This window comes from Stenella coeruleoalba (assembly GCF_951394435.1).
Source record: "Stenella coeruleoalba genome assembly, chromosome: 12".
NCBI lineage: Eukaryota > Metazoa > Chordata > Mammalia > Artiodactyla > Delphinidae > Stenella > Stenella coeruleoalba.
The window spans coordinates 35,415,872-35,436,595 of NC_137158.1; the positions used below are offsets into that span (position 1 = coordinate 35,415,872).

The window sequence follows — 20,724 nt, forward strand, 5'->3', positions numbered from 1 at the left end:
TTGTTTTAGTCTTGTCTTAAAAACCAGGAAAATCAGATCAGAGTGCTTGTCTTTTATTAGTTTTATTTCTTTTTAATAATAAATGTTGTAGGATTTTCTGTTTTCACTATGCATAAATTTAATTCATTATATTTAAAAACTGATATTATTCTAGAGTATGACTATAGACTAATCAAATTAACCATTCCCCTTTTGATGACTGGACACTTTACAAATTTTGCCATTATAAGCAGTGATGCAAAAATCAACCTTATGCCTGAGTGAGTGTACAATTTTGTCATTAGTTATGTTAAATTTGTTCGATGGCTAAAAAGTTAACACTCCAAAGATATTTGATTCCTTATGGACTTAGAGATTTAAAAATCAAATTGTGATAAAAGGAAAATAAAACAAGTGCAATCATAAGGATATAGACAAGATGATAGGCTGGAATAGGAAAAGAAACAACTAAATCTGACACAGTTATTTAGAAAAAATAATATTCAGAGGGAATGGCATTTGTGCTAAGTAGTAAGTTATGTTTTGGTAAAAGAGAAATGAAACACATGATAGATTGGAAGAATATTATGAACACAGGTTTTGAGTAGTGGGTAGTCACATTTGCCCACTGTTTGGAACACAAAGTAGTCCAGAATGTTCCAAACACTAGAGTGTCATATGTTTAGAGGAAAGTATTGAGGTACAAGTCTGAAGTGGTGGGATGGATTTAATCATAGAGAGAAGGTGACAGCTTGCATTGGAAGACACTACCACAAAGTATGTTGAAAGCCGTATGGTTTTGTGACTTTCATGAATATGAGGAAGAGAAAGGAGTATTTGTTCATAAAAGAAAACAAGACAGCAGAAAAGTCTGCTTAATAAAAAAAAAGCAAGAAAACTTCATAAAGAAATTATGGATCTAAGGAATGGGGACTGAGGTATCATAGTTATTAAGAGTGAGACTCTGGAGCCAGACTTCTTGGGCTTAAACCTTGCTCCATTATTTCCTAACCATTGTTAAGATCTTAAGCAAGTTAATTAACATCTCTACCTGTGTTTCTTCATCTTTCATATGGGGGTGAAAGTAACACTATGTTTTAGATTATTGTGAGGATTAAAAAGAGAGCTGTATCCTCTAAAATAGCTAAGAATGAACAATGGGAAAAGGACAGTATCTTCAACACTATGTTGAATACTTGAATACCATGTTGAATAATACTATGTTGAGAAAACTGGACAGTTACATTCAAAAGAAGGAAACTGGACCCATATCTTACATCATACACAAAAACTGACTCAAAAAGGATTAAAGACTTGACAGTAAGACCTGAAACAATAAAACTCCTAGAAGAAAACATATGGGGGTAAGCTCCTTGAAACTGGTTTTGAAAAAATATATATATATTTTGGGGATTTGACACCAAAAGCAAGGCAACAAAAGCAAAAATAAATAAGTGGGACTACATCAAGCAAAAGAGTTTCACACAGCAATGGAAACCATCAACAAAATGCAAAGGCAAGCTACAGAATGGGAGAAAATAGTTGCAAATCATATATCTGATCAATGTTAATATGCAAAAATATAAAGAACTCATACATCCCAAAAGTAAAAAAAAAAATTATGAAAAAATGGGCAGGGGAGCTGAACAGACATTTTTCCAAAGAAAACACACAGATGGCCTACAAGTAGGTGGAAAGATGCTCAACATCACTAATCATCAGGGAAATGAAAACTAAAACCACAATGAACTATCACCTCACACCTGTTAGAATGGCTATTATCAAAAAGACAAGAAATAACAAGTATTGGCAAGGATGTAGAAAGGGGAACCCCTGTGCACTGTTGGTGGGAATGTAAATTGGTGCAGCCACTACAGAAAACAATATAAATATTCCTCAGAAACTTTAAAACGTACCTACCCTATGATCTTGCAATTCTACTGCTGGGTATACATCCAAAGGAAACAAAATCACTATGTGGAAGAAATATTTGCACTCCTAGGTCCATTGCAGCATTTTTTACAGTAGCCAAGACATAGAAACAAACTAAATGTCCATCAACAGAAGAATGGATAAAGAAAATGTATAGATATATATGTACAATGGAATATTACATTAAAAAGAAGAAGAAAAGCCTGCCATTGTGATAATATGGATGTACCTTGAGAGCATTATGCTAAGTGAAGTACATCAGACAGAGAAAGACAAATACTGTAAGATCTCACTTCTATAGGAATTCTTAAAAAAAAAAAACCCTCATAGAAACAGAAAAAATTGGTAGTTGCCAGAGGTGGGGGTAGGAAGTGGGGAAAATGGGTAAAGGTGGTAAAAGGTGTGAACTTCCAGTTATAAGATGAATAATTTCTGTGAATGTAATGTACAATATGGTGATTACTGTTTACAATAATGTATATTTGAAAGCTTAGAGAGTAGATCTTAAAAATTCTCGTTACACACACACAATTTGTAACTATGTGAGGTGATGGATGTTAACTAAACTTATTGTGGTAATCATTTCACAATATATACATATGTGAAATTATGTTGTACACTTTAAACAGACACATTTTTATATGTTAGTTATATCGCAATAAAACTGGAAAAAACAAGAGTTAATGCACATGAAACAGGAAATTTTTGGCACATAGTAATTCATAAATATTAATTAGTATTTTTATTTCTGTTATCATTTTTGCTGCAGTTGTTAGCATAATATCAAACAACCGCATCACTTCTCTTTATTAGTAACCCACATTCATTTAAACTCCTTGTAAATCCCTTCTATCATATTCATAGCTAACTACATGTTTTCCAGTTTCATCTTGGTTTAGGTAACCTGTAATGAATGCAGGGCATACTCATACAGTAAGAATAAAATTGATTTACATATAAAGGTGTAAAAGTATTCATTTGAAAAATATTTTCATCTAATTAGTTTAGTTCAGAGTTGCTTGACATCATACACCTAGAGAAACCCTCTGGAGTCCTTCCCATATTAAAAGTAAGACCCTTACTTATTTAATTCATACACAGTTTATGCTCAAATACAACTCTCTAAAAGCCCTGTGTAATTTCTCTCTTAAATTTAATTCTTTTTTATTATCCTAATCTATTTAAATGAAGCAAAACTTTTAGATGCTAGCTTGGATAAACAAACTTCCTCAAAGCTATTTCTGATAAATACGTTGAACAAATACAAATCTTTGCTCTGGTTCAAATACACTGTAGTAATCAGGATGATTTTAAATATGACTGTTACAATCACATTTAGTTGCCCTGTCTTTGTTTCCTCTTCCCATAATCCCATCCTCTCAGATTATCCACATGAAAGCTTTCTCTCTGTTCCCATTAATCTTTTCCCTACCTGAATCCAAAATGCTATGTCTTCTATCACAATTGGCTTCAGAAAATAATAATAAAATTACAAAGAAAGGATTAGAATAATATGCTGAGAATAAGAAACAGAAGAATCATCAAAACTAAAACTCCTGTTTTATTTTTCTGTGTTGGCAATAACAATAGGGAGGCCAGCAAAGAAGATAGGTGAAAAGCAGTTTAAGCCAGGACACAGATACATAAGTAGAATGTTTTTTGTGTTATAGCTACATCGAATGCATTTGGAAATTTTCTATGGAGAGTCAGCTTCTGCTTAAAATATATTTTTAAAGTTTTGCCCATTATGATTTAATCACATTAAATTTATCTCCCCTTCAGGGAATAGCTAATACATTAAAATTTGTTATTGGAGTAATAGATAAAAGATACATGTTAAATTCCATACTCTATCTTTTAAAGTACACTCATTATTCTTTTATTTACTGTTTTTGACATACAGATCAAGAAAATTGTTCTAATAAAGTTGTTTAAGTTGCATAGAAATTAGTCAAATGCTGTGATTATTTTCTCTTGTTTTCATTGTGCCGTGGAGGTTTTTTGCATCTGACTAATGATTTAATGTAAAGAAAGGGCCAGAATATGATGGCATATACATATCATTTTTTGAAGAAAGTTTTCTGAAATGTTTTACTTTTGAATAAAAGAGGTGTTAAATTGTGTCCTAATTGGCCCTCAGTGAAGAGAGAGAATTTCTTTCTGAAACCCAAACTTTAAAACATTCCAAAATGGACAAAAAAAATTACCAGCATTAGAGGTTCTACATATATCAGCCAAGCAGATAAAAAATTCAATAATTAAATTAGTTAATATAGATTACAAACCAATGTGATATTATTAGGTTAAAATTTAACAACAATTTTAAAGGAAAAATTTATGCTTGACCAAACTTTTGAAGTATGGTATAGATGTATGTGCTATTTAGCCTTACTCCCCTTTTAATATTTTATACACACACACACACACACACACACACACACACACACACACACACATTTGTCAGAGATAGGAAATGACTTTAATGCAGGTAAGGAAGAGGAGGAGTCCATGTACACGGCCTAACGGTAGAATATTTAGCAGTGCTGTCCAGTGGGATACAGAATTGTGACAGGTATCCATTAACATTTTTATAAACTGTCAAAAAACCTTGCACAATCTTTATTGTGGGAGTCCTTTCATGAAGTGTGCATGTATAAATATTTATCAAACTGTACATTTTAAATATTCATAGTTTGTTATAATCAAGCATATCTCAATAAATCTGTTTTTAACAAAAAATGCATGAAATGATTTCTAAATATGAACCTTATTCCCAGTTTTCCTAGTTATTAGTTTATCAATACAGTGGGGGTAAGTTCTGGGAAATTTTTTCATGACATGTGGAATAGCAGAAAATTGGCAGATGAGTATGACTGCAAACAAATATTTCTTGAGGAAATAGTTCATTGATTTTTAAGATGACAAAAAATCAGCTAATTGGTATCAGTCAGTTACTATGATTAAAACATTCAGTCTAAGCTGAGCACACTATATAACTAATTGATTCATACAGTCATATCTAGATTCATATTACATCATTTATTGAGGACCTATTATGTACTAAGTACTATGCTAGGTGCTAGAGAAAACATTCAAAACCAGATGATAGCACTTTTCCTCTGGGTGCTTATAAACTAGAGGACTGATTCTTTTTTTTTTTTTTTTTTTTTTTGCGGTATGCAGGCCTCTCACTGCTGTGGCCTCTCCCGTTGCGGAGCACAGGCTCCGGACGCGCAGGCTCAGCGGCCATGGCTCACGGGCCCAGCTGCTCCGTGGCATGTGGGATCTTCCCGGACCGGGGCACGAACCCGCGTCCCCTGCATCGGCAGGCAGACTCTCAACCACTGCGCCACCAGGGAAGCCCAGGACTGCTTCTTGAAGGAAGTTCTTCAAAACTTGAACATAAATAAGTATCAACATCAATGCTAGAAAAGTTAAAACTTTCTTAACCACGTTCAACCACAGGGACCCCAAATAGCAAGAATGGATAGCGTGGAGCGAGGGAAAGTGAGCCCAATAATGGGGTGTCCAGAGAAATAGTAAAAAAGTGAGAGAGCGTTTGAAACAACAGGGGATATATTTTAGAACTTTATCTGAATCAGTGATGACTCCTGCTCTGGGTCAAACCTACCTGATTATATTTTAAAACCGTGAGATTAAATGTATACAACAGTAAGAACAGTGTATAATGAAAATTATTTTATTATTCCATAACTCTTTATCAAGTTAATGTCCAGTCACATTCACTTATTACATGCACTGCTTTCCTTCTACCACACAGTGGAGTAGGTATAGAGACTGAATGTGAAGCCTGGAAGCCATCAGCCTGGATCCATCACTTACTAACCAGATGACCTTGGGTAGGTCATGCAACATCTGTGATAATAATAGTTTACACCTAGAAACGTTGGAAAAATAAATTAGTTAATATTTGTAAGGGGCTTATTACCAAACACAAACTAAGCACCGTTGAGTACTATTATTAACAGTCACCATTGAAAGCCCAAGGCTTACTGATACTGCATGACTAACTTGTTCTCCTGGGAGAAGGATGACGGTAAAATAGAAGGAGATTTGATGAACAATTACTGCCAAGCTTTATGACTTTGTGGGAGATAAGTGTTGTGACTGCATTTATTATCTTCTGTGGGAAAAAAATGGTGATCTGTAGTAAAATCCAATTAAATCTTTATTATTTCATTGAGACATTTCAAGAGACACTTCTTCTATTAAGAGAAAGAGAAACTGAAAGTAAGCTCAATTTTTTAAATCAAAAGATTTCTCAGAAGAATATGGCAAACATGATGTTCATTTTCTCATTGCAGTATATACAATTTATGTACTTTGAAAGGATCTTAATTTGATTTACATAAGAACAAAAGGCAGCAGATTTAATTTGCTAATTCCATTTATTTTCCATGTTAGAAGAAGTAATCATAAATTTTATAAATATCATGTTTGACCAAAGATCAGTCAAGGGTCACCTAGGATCCTTCTATGTCTTAATCCCCTACTTGGAAAGTCAAGCTTCTCTTTCTGTAGTCTCCCTGACTTTCTATATGCTAAAATTCAATACAATTTTTATTTTGGATCTACTTTATGAATAATAAATGATACACTAGTATCTCAATCCTAGAGGGCTGATTTTTTTTTTTTTTTGACCAAAGATGACTTTCTTTTAGAAGTCAGCTAAATTGGGCAACTATAGCCGTTCACATTTTTATATGTGTTTGATTTATTCATTTTTATTCAAATATTATTTATATTACATCAAAGTTGATATTTTCAGCAGTAGTGACATTTCCAGTAAATGAAATCCACTTAATGGCAAACATTTTTTGATCGTAGACTGAAGTACTAAATACTTTTTGGTAAAGAGAAAAATGATAGAACAAAGTTATAATTTCACTATTATACATATCAAATATAACAGACAAGTGAAAAATTAAAATCAGAGCTCTGTATTTCAGTATTTTCCTTTTAATTTTATACTGGAGTTTATTGGTCTTGTTTAAAGCATATATCATAACCAAAATATGATATTTTTTAATATTTAACATTTTGCATTTTTAGAAAAAATTGCTCTACAAGCAATTTTAAGATATATGTTTAATCTGAAAACTTACTTAAATATACAGAAATGAACATTTTATATTTTGTTTGAAACTTGATTAAAAAGTTCCATTTAGAAGCTTTTTATAAACAACAAATTCCTGTTGTATCACACATGGACCTATATTCAATATCCTATAAAAAACCATAATGGAAAATAATATGAAAAAGAATATATATAATATATATATAACTTAATCACTTTGCTATACACAAGAAACTAACACAACATTGTAAATCAACTATATTTCAATAAAATTTTTTTTTAAAGAAGCTTTTTCTTATAGGCGTTAATTGAGGTATAATTTATATAACATTAAATGCACAGAACTTTCTTTCACTTTTGTGAGATTTGGTAACTGTATAGGCTATGTAGCTACCAACCAAGACAGGATGTAGGATATTTTCATCACCCAGAATGTTCCCACAATTGAATGACTGTGCCTCTAACAATCAATCGGAGCCTTCCTCCCCTACCTCCATACAGTGGAACTCCTTTTTCTCAATATAATGTTTTTGAAATTCATTCATCTGTTTGTCTATGTTAGTAGTTTATTTTTATTGCTGAGTAGGATTCCATTGAATGGATGTGTCATAATTTGTTTTTTCATTCACCTGTTAATGGGAATTTGGGTTGTTTCTAGTTTGGGGCTTTTATAAATTAGGAGGTTAAGAACTTTCCTGTCCAAGACTTTGTGGGGACATACATTGTTATTTCCTTTTTTAAAATACCTAGGAGTAGAGTTGCTAAATCATATTGTAAGTGTACAATTAGTGTTATAGAAACCAGCTAAATGATTCTTCAAAGTTTACACTGCTGCCAGTAATGTATGAGAGTTCCATTTTCACATCCTTGTCAGCACACATTGTTGTCAATTTTTCAAAATTTATTTTTAAATTTAAAAATTTTTATTTTTAAAAATTATTTAAAATTTTATTTATAAAATAAAATTTATTTTATTATGAAACAACAAAAAAATTTTAAATGCCTAACATCAACCAATATTTGGTAGAATTGATTCATACATCATTCATAGATTTAAAATATATTTGTTAATAAAATTTATTATTATTAACCCTCATATTTTAAATATATCTTGCTTGATACTCACTGGTCATCTCCCTTCCCTCCCCCTCAAAAGCTCTATTCCCTAGAGGCAACCATGTTCATGTTGAATTTTGGCAATTTTCACAATGTCTTTTTTATCAAAAATATTTTTCCATTTGAGGCTTCCCTGGTGGCACAGTGGTTGAGAGTCCACCTGCCAATGCAGGGGACTCGGGTTCGTGCCCCGGTCTGGGAAGATCCCATATGTCGCGGAGCGGCTAGGCCCGTGAGCCATGGCCGCTGAGCCTGCGCATCCGGAGCCTGTGCTCCGCAACGGGAGAGGCTACAACAGTGAGAGGCCCACGTACCGCAAAAAAAAAAGAAAAAAAAATGTTTTTTCCATTTGAGTATCTAGTCTATTAAGAATTAACATATCATTGAATAATAAATGGTATAATTAGCTTTAAAATAGTTACAGGATATTCATAATAACATTGCATACATATTTCATTAGAAATTAAAATGAAATCTGTATCTTAATTACATTGCATAATTATATTATTTCAGAAATATTAAAAGTAAATTTTTAGAAGTCAAAATTTTCAGCTGGATGTTTATGGTTCGTCACACATTTGCATTGTCAAATATTCTTCTGTATTATTATAGGATCAAATTTGATTAATTAATAATTGAAATACATTGTATGTAGTATCTACCTGAACTCATTTCAATTACTTCACCACTGTAATATATGCAGTAGGAGAAAGAAATAACATGTATAGTTCTCTGTAAGTGTCAGAAAAGGGAAAAATATGAAATGTGATGGAATAGGAATAAGAATTGTCATGATTATTTTAAAATTGATCTTTTGTGTTTAGGATATGATAACTAGCCAATTTAAAGCTGACCAAAAACTTGGGTAAGGCATACAAAAGTCATTTTTATGATTTCAAAAATAACATATATCTCCAAAATAATATCTCTTCTATTTCATTATTATTAAGTTTTCAACTTGAACTAACCCTTGTAGTGCTCCACACTACCAAATTGTTTCCCTCTCACATACATACAGTTTTGTTGTACGTTTCTTCTCCATTAAATTTCTACTCTGCCTTTAAGATTAATCTGCTTAAGCTGTATAGCTTATATAAAACCTTCTGATTCACTAATGCAAACTTATGTCTATCTCCTCTAAATATATATAACATAGATTTCTATAATATAGTTGACCCATCTTACTGCCTTGTATTATTAATTATCAATGTATTTATATTCAACTTGTTTCTCTAAATTCTTTTTAATTCTCTTTGCACATCTTTTAGTGGTTAGCACAGAGCCTTACATGTGTGGGTAAAAACACATTCATACTCTTAAGAAAACATAGAGCTATTTAGGCTACTTTTGCTATGAAAAGGTGAGACAGAAAAATTCCTAGAGGGAAATGTACTTTAACTATAGTTTCAGGCATATCTGTATGTAGAAAATAAGGAACAAACAGAAAGAGAAAGCTTTAAAATGCAGATGAAAGAGTGGATGATATTTAGAGGAAGACTGCCAGAGGAAACTTGAAGAATTGACCGATTCTAACAGAATTTTACTAAGAAATCTCTGCCAGTCAGAAATATTAAAAATATAGAATGAACTACCTAACTTTGCCACAAAGTTGAAATCCATCAGCCAGGGGCCAGGAATTTTTAAAATTGAGAATATTGAATAAAAATTTCATAAATTGAACCATAAGTTCTAATGTAAGATTTGTAGTTTAGCACTGCACTTACAAGGTTTCCTAATTCTCATGAAGGCAAAAATCAAGTCTTAAACTACTTTGCATCTCTTATAGTTCAGAGTATATTGATTTATAGCTTGAATAGTTATGTGGATTTGAACAAGATGATGATTTCTAAATATTATTTAACTGTCTCAGGAATTTAGTAGATAATCATTTTATGCCTATCACTCTCTAAGCACATAAAGATGAATAAAACCCCCATGACACTAAAATAATGATTTTTTCTTTCCTGCCTAATCCTATTTACAATAGAGAGAAATTTGGTATAAATGTGCTTCACATGTACTCCAGTCATGAGAATTCAGAAGTCTTTGGATCTTATTTTAGGACAGTCTTATACAATGGATTCTGCTGTCAGTACTCTAAGGAGGATTTGGCCTCTAGATTAAAAATTTCTTTTATTTCCTCATAAATCAATAACCTTTCAGGGAGAAGCTCAACTCTTCATAACATGATATACAGGAAAAAATATTCTCCTGTCTCCAAAGTTTTGCTAACCATGGTTTAATATACAGGAAGAACTCTCTTGTCCTCTTTAGGCTTAGGATCTAAGTACTTTGTTTCTCTTATCAATATTTCTCTTGATATCACCTATTAACCCAGCCGAAGTGGTCCACTTTGTGACATTCATGTGGATTTCAGGACAGGACTGTATCTAGCTAGTTATACCTGATCAAGGCATTAATTATTTAATATTCATCCCTTCTCACTCTCATTCCCTACAAATAGGTAGTAGCAGAAACTAATGGAAAAGTTCAACGAACATGTGTTCAATGTGTTCCATCCAAATTAATGCACTCTATTTTCATCAGTTCCTCGCTCTTACTGACTTGGATATTTGATATTAAAAGGTTTTTGTGAAAACACTTCCATCACTATATGAGTGAACTTTTGTGTGCAAAATTAACTAAGTCTCTGAGTTACGCACATACACACACACACACAGAGCAATTTTTTTTTTTTTTAAGGCTGTGCCATGTGGCATGTGGGGTCTTAGTTCGCCAAACAGGGACTGAACCTGTGTCACCTGATTGGGAGCACAAAGTCTTACCCACTGGACCGCCAGGGATGTCCCACACAGAGCAATTTATTAAATGTAAACTCTACAATTGTAAACTTAGTTTTGACCATCATTACCCTTGGAAACTACTAGAATTTCAATCTACAGCATTCATTAATTGCCCACTGTTTTCATGTATCTGAACTTTCCTTTACTTTTGTGTTAATACTACCTAGCTCAGAAATTTTAAAGCCTTCCTCTGCAACAATGCTTTAATAAATTACGTCTACTGGATCACTTATGCCTTCTCTGTAAATTCTTTCTTTCACTCTTCTGCACTCTCTTCTGTGAGACATTATAGCATAGAGGCTAAGAGTTCAGACTCTGGAATGAGTACACACGTGAGCAAACCTCAGGTCCATCTTTTTACTACCTGTGTTTCTTAAAATGTAGAAGGACAACAGAAGACAGGCATGTGTAATAGGTGGATGAATGGATAGATGGATAGATAGAATAAATGAAGGAATGAATAAATACCTGCATGAGAGTAAGAGAAGTTTACATGGACTTTGAGGACAATGATTAGGGTTAGTTCTCCATCAGAATATTTCATTGGAGAATTGTTATAGTTTATTTCATATTCTGTTATGTAGATCATGGAATTATTGAGGAAAACCAGTGGCATTTCTGCCTCTATCTGAAACTTTATCAGAAAAAATTTGTTTTAGTTTTTGTTTTGAGAAAGAAATATTACTGCCTAATTGAAATTAAAATTCTAGGCCTAAACTTTTGAAATGTAAAAATGTTTCCAAACCAATCTTAAAATATAACAATTTTGGCTTTCTTTTCTGAACTGCAGATTGAACCTTTTACATTATATTCTGAACATGAAGCTCTCTATGGCTGCTATTAATTTAGATTGGTTACCTTGGAAACAGGAGTTCTTTCTTTTTAACCCATCACTAGTGTCATCCACTTCTATATAACAACAATTAAGATGAAATTTTAAAAAGGGAAACTATATATACATATTTTCCTATTTGTCATTTGGGAGAACAGTTCAAACATAAAATATTTAGTAACAGAAATAATATTAATAACAAATATATCTAAATCCATTTAGCATTCACCTCAATGATACAAATAGTCCTCTCAGTACTTATGCTTTAGATCTCTGAAAAACAATAGCTGTTTTGATAAAAGTTGTATGTCTGCTATGCACCATAAAATCAAAAGTGCACATTAATATGTACTGACAAGTTGAAAAGAGTATGTTCTATGTGTACTTTGCTAAATAGAACTGAACTTCAGTAAAATCAGAATTCTTATGCTATTTCCAAATAATTGCCATTACCTATTAATAATTAATAGGCTGAAGGAAATATTATTATTACCGCTTTTATATTTAAAGAGGTAATGTTGTCAAAGCAAAAAAACAAAGTTTCTAGAGGTTGCTAAAAGTTTGGGCTTGTTTTAAATGTTATTTAATTTACCTATGTGGTACACTTTTATAAATAATATATATTAATTATATATATCAATTAATAAAGTGATAAACATTTATAGTTAGTAAATGGAGGTCAAATAATTTATATAGCTATTCTATCTCCATAGAATATGAACAGTCATTCATAAAGTTATTTCTATTGCAAAATTAATTCTGATTTGCAGCTCAAAGTGGAATAAGAATAAGAAAAGAAAAGTGGAATAGAATAAGAAAAATTGTCAGGAAAGGAATAGTATAAAAATGCATGGAAGGAAAATAAACAATCTGTGAAACTATTGAAATTTACAGCTCAGTGAATGGGTTCACTAACATATGAAACACCTCTGAAGAAAGAATTAGAAATATCTAAGACACGCCTGAAGGTGCTACCAGGATGAGGACCAGAGACTCAAAAGTTGTGATACAAAATAGAGATAAAGAGACATAGAGGATATGATGAGGGCTTAAAACAAGAGATATTTCTTCCATCTCAGTTCCAGAGGTCAGAAGTCTGAAATTATGGTGTGGGCAGGGCCAGGTTCCTCCAAAGATTCTAATCCTCTGCACCTTCCAGGCATTCCTGGCATTCCTTGGTTTATAACAGCATAACTCTCTCCCTCTGTATTTACTTGGCTTTTTTTCTCTTGTCTCTGCACCCTCTCCTCTTATAAGGATGATAGTCTTTGGATTCAGGGTCCACCCTAATCCAGGATAATTTTCTCTCAGGATCCTTAATTAGTTACATCTGCAAAAACCTATTTGCAAATAAGGTCACATTCTGAGGTTCCAGGTGGACATGAATTTTGAGGAGACACTATTCAATCCACTACAGAAAACAACTAAATAGCCAATGTGAAAAAAGTAGAAATATAAAACTGGATTTATTCACAAAGTGAACTGTTACATATTGGTGAAAATGAATGAACCAGAAACGCATAGATAGTGACATGGGTCAATCTTATATGCATGATATTGAGTGAAAAAGCTGTCTCTAATTATGTGTACAACATGATTCCATTTATATAAATTCAAAACAGCAACACAATCTATATGTTTTGGTCATATACAAATATGGTAAATTATATTTTAATAAATGAAAGTGAATAATTATTAAAAACACAGGATAGTGTTTATGACTAGATGTGGGAAGAAGAATGGAGGATGAAATTAGAGAGGCACACAGATAGTTTCAGCAATGTTGGTAATATTCTAGTTCTTAGGTTGAGTGGTGGTTTCCCAAGAATACATACATATATATGTATCTGTATTGTATGTATGTATGTAAAATATCGTGTAATACCATTACTTTTAAAAAACTGAAAGAAAAAGTCACAAATATGAGAACAGGTGGCTCAAATTTAAATAAGAAATAAGGCACCGAGAAGACTTAACTACATGAAATGTAAAAGTAAGAAAGGAGAGGGGCAAGAAAAAATGACTGTGAAATACATATGAAGAAAGATTTTAGACTCATAATTTTAGACTCATTTCTCACATATTTACATATGTGCATTATCATGGAAGTAAATATATCTGCCTTTTAACTGTGACAGTAACATTAAAAGAGACGAAAGTTCCATTTTAACTCATTTTAAAAGCAATATGAAAATACTGTATGTATATTCCATTCCAGCATATTCACATATTACTCTAATGATGATATTTTACATCATTGTTGAATTCTGATCATCTTGTTACATGGACATATGGAAATACCTATTCAACAAAATAAAAGATGACCCTAAATTACATTTTAAAACATGGAAATTTTGTATTAAAAATAAAAGATGAATCATAAATATGGCCAGGTCACAAAAATTTCTCTATTACCTCTCACCTGTGCTAATGCTAATCAGCTATATAATTTAATTATGGGAAATATTGTTCCATGGCACAATTTGAATAAACAGTGGTCACCTTGACATATTATATTAGGAACACATTTTTAAATGTTTAAATAAATGTCAAAAGCCATTTGTCAAGCCATGTGGTGTTTTGCCATACTTAATAATATTACAAATTTATGAAACTGTATATAATGAGAATTTAGTAGTTTGAGATTTCTGTGACTTTGCTGCTTTGTGACAATTCTCCTTTACTGAAAATTTATTTTAAGAGTGCTTTTGAGTAAAAATTAAAAGCCAGAATTTTTGGTTTCTACTGTGCATCTTCCCCACAATCTTTATTTTTCCAGTTTTTGTAACATTGTTTGACTTATAGATAAGCTCACAGAAATGCATCAATACTCAATTGTTTTTTGATTAATGTTTAGTTGTGTTTGAAGGTCTTCCCCATCCAGTAGTTTCAAAGCTTCACCTTACTTTGGGCTTGCTCTCTGACAAATTATGTCTTCCTCTTTTCTCTCCCACTCGAAATAGGTATGCTTTAAAGTAGGAACAAATGCCCCTAATGCAGCTTTGTTGGAAGTTCCTTAAGAGCTTAGTCAGTTCATTGTTTGCTCTAGGTACTAGCAGATCAAATGTCCATTATTGTCTCATTCCTTCATTTAAGAAGCTTTTCTTCCTGTATTCAGTGTTGTGAGCCTGCTCCACAAAACGAGAGCTACATCTTGGCTACACCCATAAAGCCAATTATTAGTGGAAATATTCAATTCAAAAATCAGAGAGGGCTTCCCTGGTGGCGCAGTGGTTGAGAGTCCGCCTGCTGATGCGGGGAACACGGGTTCGTGCCCCAGTCCAGGAAGATCCCACATGCCGCGGAGCGGCTGGGCCCATGAGCCATGGCCGCTGAGCCTGCGCATCCGGAGCCTGTGCTCCGCAACGGGAGAGGCCACAACAGTGAGAGGCCCGCGTACAGCAGGAAAAAAAAAAAAAAAAATCAGAGAAATCCAGATCTTCAAAGAATTTTTGAAGGTTTGACAAAAGTCAAAACTAAATTCAGAAAGTTACAATTATTTATTTTTCCCCCAATCCTGCAGCTGCTGAGATGACTTGTAACTACTTACATGAAATATAAAGCCTGGACATTTCATCTACATTATCTATTTTTCCCACTTGTATAAGAAAGAGTAATTATACAACACATTATAGAGTTTTGCAAAACGAATGCAATAAAAGACTAAAAAGTACTTTTCCACTGGTATAGGAAGACAGCTATCTCATTTTCCTGATCTTTAAAACAATAAAAGTGTTTTGTTTCTATGAACCATGTCTGTAGAAAATATACCAAAATGGCTAAGGGAACAAGCCTGACATTTCTGGGTACCTAGCCCAGTTCCTTCTGATTTGCTAAAAGGTATTCTGCCTTCTGTTCACATTTACAACTTTTTTTCTTAGAGTTGTACCCAAGTAAAACTATTGGCACCTTTCTGTGGAAGGTGTGGAAGTTCTACTCCTGGCATGAGTGAAAAAAACACTGGGCTAGCTTTCAGAAAACTCCCTGTAACTGTAACCTTTCTGAGACTTTTCTCACACAGTTCTTCCAACAGACCAAAGATGTTCATAGGATTATTGTGAAGAGCAAATTAGATGATACATACCAACTACAGTAACAGTTCTGGTTTGTTACAACTATGTAAGTTATTTGAATATTAATTAATCTTCCTTTGAAAATGCCTATGTTTCTGATTTCCACAGTGTTTCAAAATCGCTCATATTTCATACACTAGACACTGTGTCCTTCCTCTCAGAGTTTCCCAGTTAATAAAGGAAGATAGCTTGACTGACTTCAAATGTATCTTTTCTTTATACAGCAACACTCTTGATTTGCTTTCTCTTGTTAGAGCAGAAAGTACCGCATGCTATTAACCTGAGTCTCTGTATCCTTCAAAAATTATTCTGTTAATGATTCCCTTTTAGGAGAAGTTAATCATAAAAATAAAAGCCTTACCAATAATTACCTACCATCTTGTTTTCATAATGTACTTAAATATTTATACTTCTACTCCTCCATTAAACTAATCAAATGAGAAATACTGCTAAGGGAATTGCCTTATAAATAAAGGCTGCCCAGAAAGATGATAATCTACTTTTCTATGCTTCTGTAATTTTCTAACCAAATAGGTTTTCATTGTGTTGCAAAATACTAGCAGATTACCAGTGACATGAAAAATGTGTCAGCACATATAAATGCAGGCTGATACTAATGACTATTATTCATTCTATTATTGACTCTCAAGAGATTCTGTTTACAGAAAGCAATGTTTGAACCAAGGATAAATAATGCATTTCAAAAATACAAAAGCTTTTTTCACTCTTCCATTAATTCTAGCCTTTTTATTAAGAAAAGCTAATTTTATTTAGAACAGTTATTATTGGCTTGGATTTGTGTAGGTACTTAAAGACAAGTTTGAACATATCAGTTAACTTAGATAAATATTCTATTGCTATTTTATGATAATAAAAATTAATTTTATTATTAGAATCCCATTTAGAATCATATTTCAGGGTCCAGATCATCCCAGGAAATTCAAAGAAAAAAGTTAGGAAAGAACAAGTCTTGGGCTTCCCTGGTGGCTCAGTGGTTAGAATCCGCCTGCCAATTCAGGGGATGCGGGTTCAAGCCCTGGTCCGGGAGAATCCCACATGCCGCGGAGCCACTAAGCCTGCGAGCCACAACTACTGAGCTGTGCTCTAGAGCCTGTGCTCCACAACAGGAGAAGCCACCGCAATGAGAAGCCTGCGCACCGCAACGAAGAGTAGCCCCCACTCACCACAACTAGAGAAAGCCCGCGCACAGCAACAAAGATCCAACGCAGCCAAAAATAAACAAATAAATTTATTAAAAAAAAAAAATCTTTACCAAACAAAAACCTTTTTAATGATACTAAGATTAATGAAAAATATTTTGAAAAACTTATTTTTGTTTCTTCTTCACGAGTCTTGTTTTTGCAGGCTTTATTGAAAAGTAGACATTAGTATACATATTTTATATATATATAACACACATATTGTATGCATATATACAATATTTAAATGTAAAGTTTTAGATGCTTTCCAAAACTTACTAATGCTCTTAAGCTATCAGGTGTAAACATATTCAGAAGTTATATACCATAGTATCTTAAAGGCAAACTACTTATCTGAGTTTTTCTTCCATTTATTTTAAAGTAAATGTCACAGGATGAGTTCAGATTATCACATAGTAAAAAAATAAATCGATATTGTGCTTAAATTCACTTAAGGTAATGTATTTTCTTTAATCTAAATGGAATTTAAGATAGAAAAATAGTCACTGTATGAATTTTCATACAAGAGTAACAAATGTCTACATTAGGGATGAACATCAATGAGCTTAAAACTTAAGAACAGGGAAACTGATAGAAATTATATATCTGCAAATTTGTAGAAAACATGCTTAAAAACAGTCACTCATCATATCCATTTTAATTTTTGCTTTATTCATTTAATTTTAAAATACAGCATGCATATTTCTTTTTTTAATTTTTATTTTATATTGTGTATAGTTGATTAACAATGTTGTGTTAGGACTCTATGCTTTCACTGCATATTTCTTATACATAAAGGAAATTTGCTTTTCTAGAACATGTACTTAAATGTGATGGGCCTTTGATCAGCACATAACATGAGCACGTACATAAAAATATTTATACTACACAAACAATGGATTCATTTCTATTTTATGTTTATTAAAAATTATCAAGAAAGGAAAGCATTTTTTTTGAATTTTATTTTATTCATTTATTTTTATACAGTGGGTTGTTATTAGTTATCTATTTTATACATATTAGTGTATATATGTCAATCCCAATCTCCCAATTTATCCCACCCCCACCACCTCAGCTTTCCCCCCTTGGCGTCCATACGTTTGTTCCCTACATCTGTGTCTCCATTTCTGCCTTGCAAACCGGTTCATCTGTACCATTTTTCTAGATTCCACATATATGCGTTAATATATGATATTTGTTCTCAGAAAGGAAAGCATATTTGAATGTAATATTGCATTAGATTTCTATTCAGAAAAAAAAAATAGGTTTATGTGATCAAATGGACCTAACATAACTATACATTAGAAAAGATAGATGAGTTAATTTACGTTTGATTTTTTTTGTTAGTATATTTCACAGTAATAGTTCCATAGTAAAGATTTTCTTATGAATCTTTATTTTTTCCTTCTTTCAGTTAACCTAGTTTCTCTACACATGTGGAGATAATTTTCAGAAATAGCTTGGAGGCTTCCCTTAATAAAACAACCAAAACAATGCTCGTTCTCTGCTATAACAATTTCCAAACTTTTTAAAGCCACAGGATATATATATATATATATATATATATATATATATAATAATGAAGATTATTCAAAAATCTTAAAGTCATACTGTTAAATATGTACAATGTGGGCTTATTGGATAACACATCTGGAAAATATCTAAAAAATTTGGAAAGAAATTCTTGACTACTTTATTGTAACAGGGAATGTTTCTATTTGATCTAAAGCAGGTAGGGGATCTCCCAAAATATACATATTTCTTTCACGTTTGAAGGTATTTTAATTTCTTCATAGGGAGACCTGAGAGGTAAAATCCTCAGAAAGACGTTTCTGGCTCCACCACAGTCCTCATGGTCTCGACCAGAGGTGAACATCACCTCCTCCAGAGAAGTAAGTACCTGAGAGGTGTAGCGAACTGAAGCCTTTTATTCTCATCCACTTGTCTTCCTTCCAGTCTCAAGAGTAGAGAGTTCCTTCACAAAACCTGTCTCTAACTCTGAGAGGTTGAGATTGCCAAGATTATGAAACAGATTGTGACAGGACAGAGATTCCTTATTGCTAAAGAATACCTCAGGGTGTTAATTATTATATGTTGCTGAGGGCTGTCCCTATTTTAATAGAATTTTTGTATGAAAAATGAGTTTTATAATTAATCATGTAACATAAACTTTGTACATTTTTTCATGATTTCATTATTTACTGAGATATAGTTGATTTACCATATCATATTAGTTTCAGATGTACAACTTAGTGATTCAGTATTTTTGCAGATTATACACCTTTATGGGTTATTACAAGATAATGGCTGTAATTCCGGTGCTATACAGTATATCCTTGTGGCTTATCTATTTTTTATTTTCTTTTTTAATTGAAGTATAGTTGAAGTACAATATTCCATAAGTTACAGGGGTACAATATTGTAATTCACAATTTTTAAAGGTTCTACTCCAATTTTAGTTATTATAAAATATTGGCTATATCCCATGCTGTACAATTGATCCTTTTAGTTTATTTTATACATAATAGTTTGTACCTCTTAATCCCCTACCCCTATATTGTGCCTCCACATCCTCACCAATATTTGTTTTTTGTGGTCTTTTTGATGATAACCATTCTGACAGGTGTGAGGTGATATCTCATTGTGGTTTTGATTTGCATTTCCTTAATGTTGAGCATCTTTTTATGTGCCTGTTGACCACCTACATGTCCTCTTTGGAAAAATGTCTATTCATGTCTTCTGTGCCTTTTTTAATCAGGTTGTTTGTTTGTTTGATGTTGAGTTCCATGAGCAGTTGATACATTTTGGATATTAACATCTTATCAGTCATATCATTTGCAAATATTTTTCTCCCTTTCGGTAGGTTGTCTTTTTGTTTCATCAATGGTTTCCTTTGCTGTGCAAAAGCTTTTAAATTTAATTAGGTCCCATTTGTTTATATTTGCTTTTATTTCCTTTGCTTTTGGGGACAGATCCAAAAAAATATTGTTACAGTTTATTCTGCCTATATTTTCCTCTAGGAGTTTTATGATTTCTGGTCTTCCACTTAGGTTTAAATCCATTTTGAGTTTATTTTTGTATATGGTGTTAGAGTTTCATTCTTTTACAATTAGCTGCCCAGTTTTCCCAGCCCCATTTATTGAAGAGATTGTCTTTTTCTCCATTGTATATACTTTCCTTCTTTATTGTAGATTAATTGATCATGTGTGTGGGTTTATTTCTGGGCTCTCTATTCTGTTCCACTGATCTATGTGTCTGTTTTTGTGCCAGTACCATTCTGTTTTGATTACTGTAGCTTTGTATTATAGTTTAATTAGGCTTAATACCCAACCTTCTAATCTGTACTTTAAAAAGAAAAGTCTCATTCTATATACTGCTATAAACCCCATTTATAATATTCAACTTTACCTAAATAGTAAAAAGAAAAAAAATTCTTCTTACATAAAAAGTAAAAAGTCATTATAAAAAAGATACTATACAGCAATAAGTAATCACATGAACCACAAAGGGTACTGCTTTCCTGAAATTTTCATCTAATAAATATATATCATTTAAAAAAATTTAGACAATTTATATTTCCCTTTTTCTGTATGACTGTTCTTTTCTATCTAAACTACTGTTTTGATCCCTTTGCCTGTTTCAGACTCTTAGACGGTTCAATAGGTAGTCTTCAGTAAATTTGGGGAGAAAA

General features: G+C 32.4%; 1 long non-coding RNA gene across 1 annotated transcript in view; it reads left to right on the forward strand.

The window, feature by feature from the left end:
• The window catches only part of LOC307195332, a 65,688-nt gene extending 46,127 nt beyond the window's left edge, over positions 1-19,561 (forward strand). Inside the window, exon 3 of the long non-coding RNA XR_013830806.1 lies at positions 18,830-19,561. This is a non-coding gene — a long non-coding RNA (uncharacterized lncRNA). The remainder of the gene's footprint in view (positions 1-18,829) is intronic.
• Positions 19,562-20,724: the final 1,163 nt, after the last annotated feature.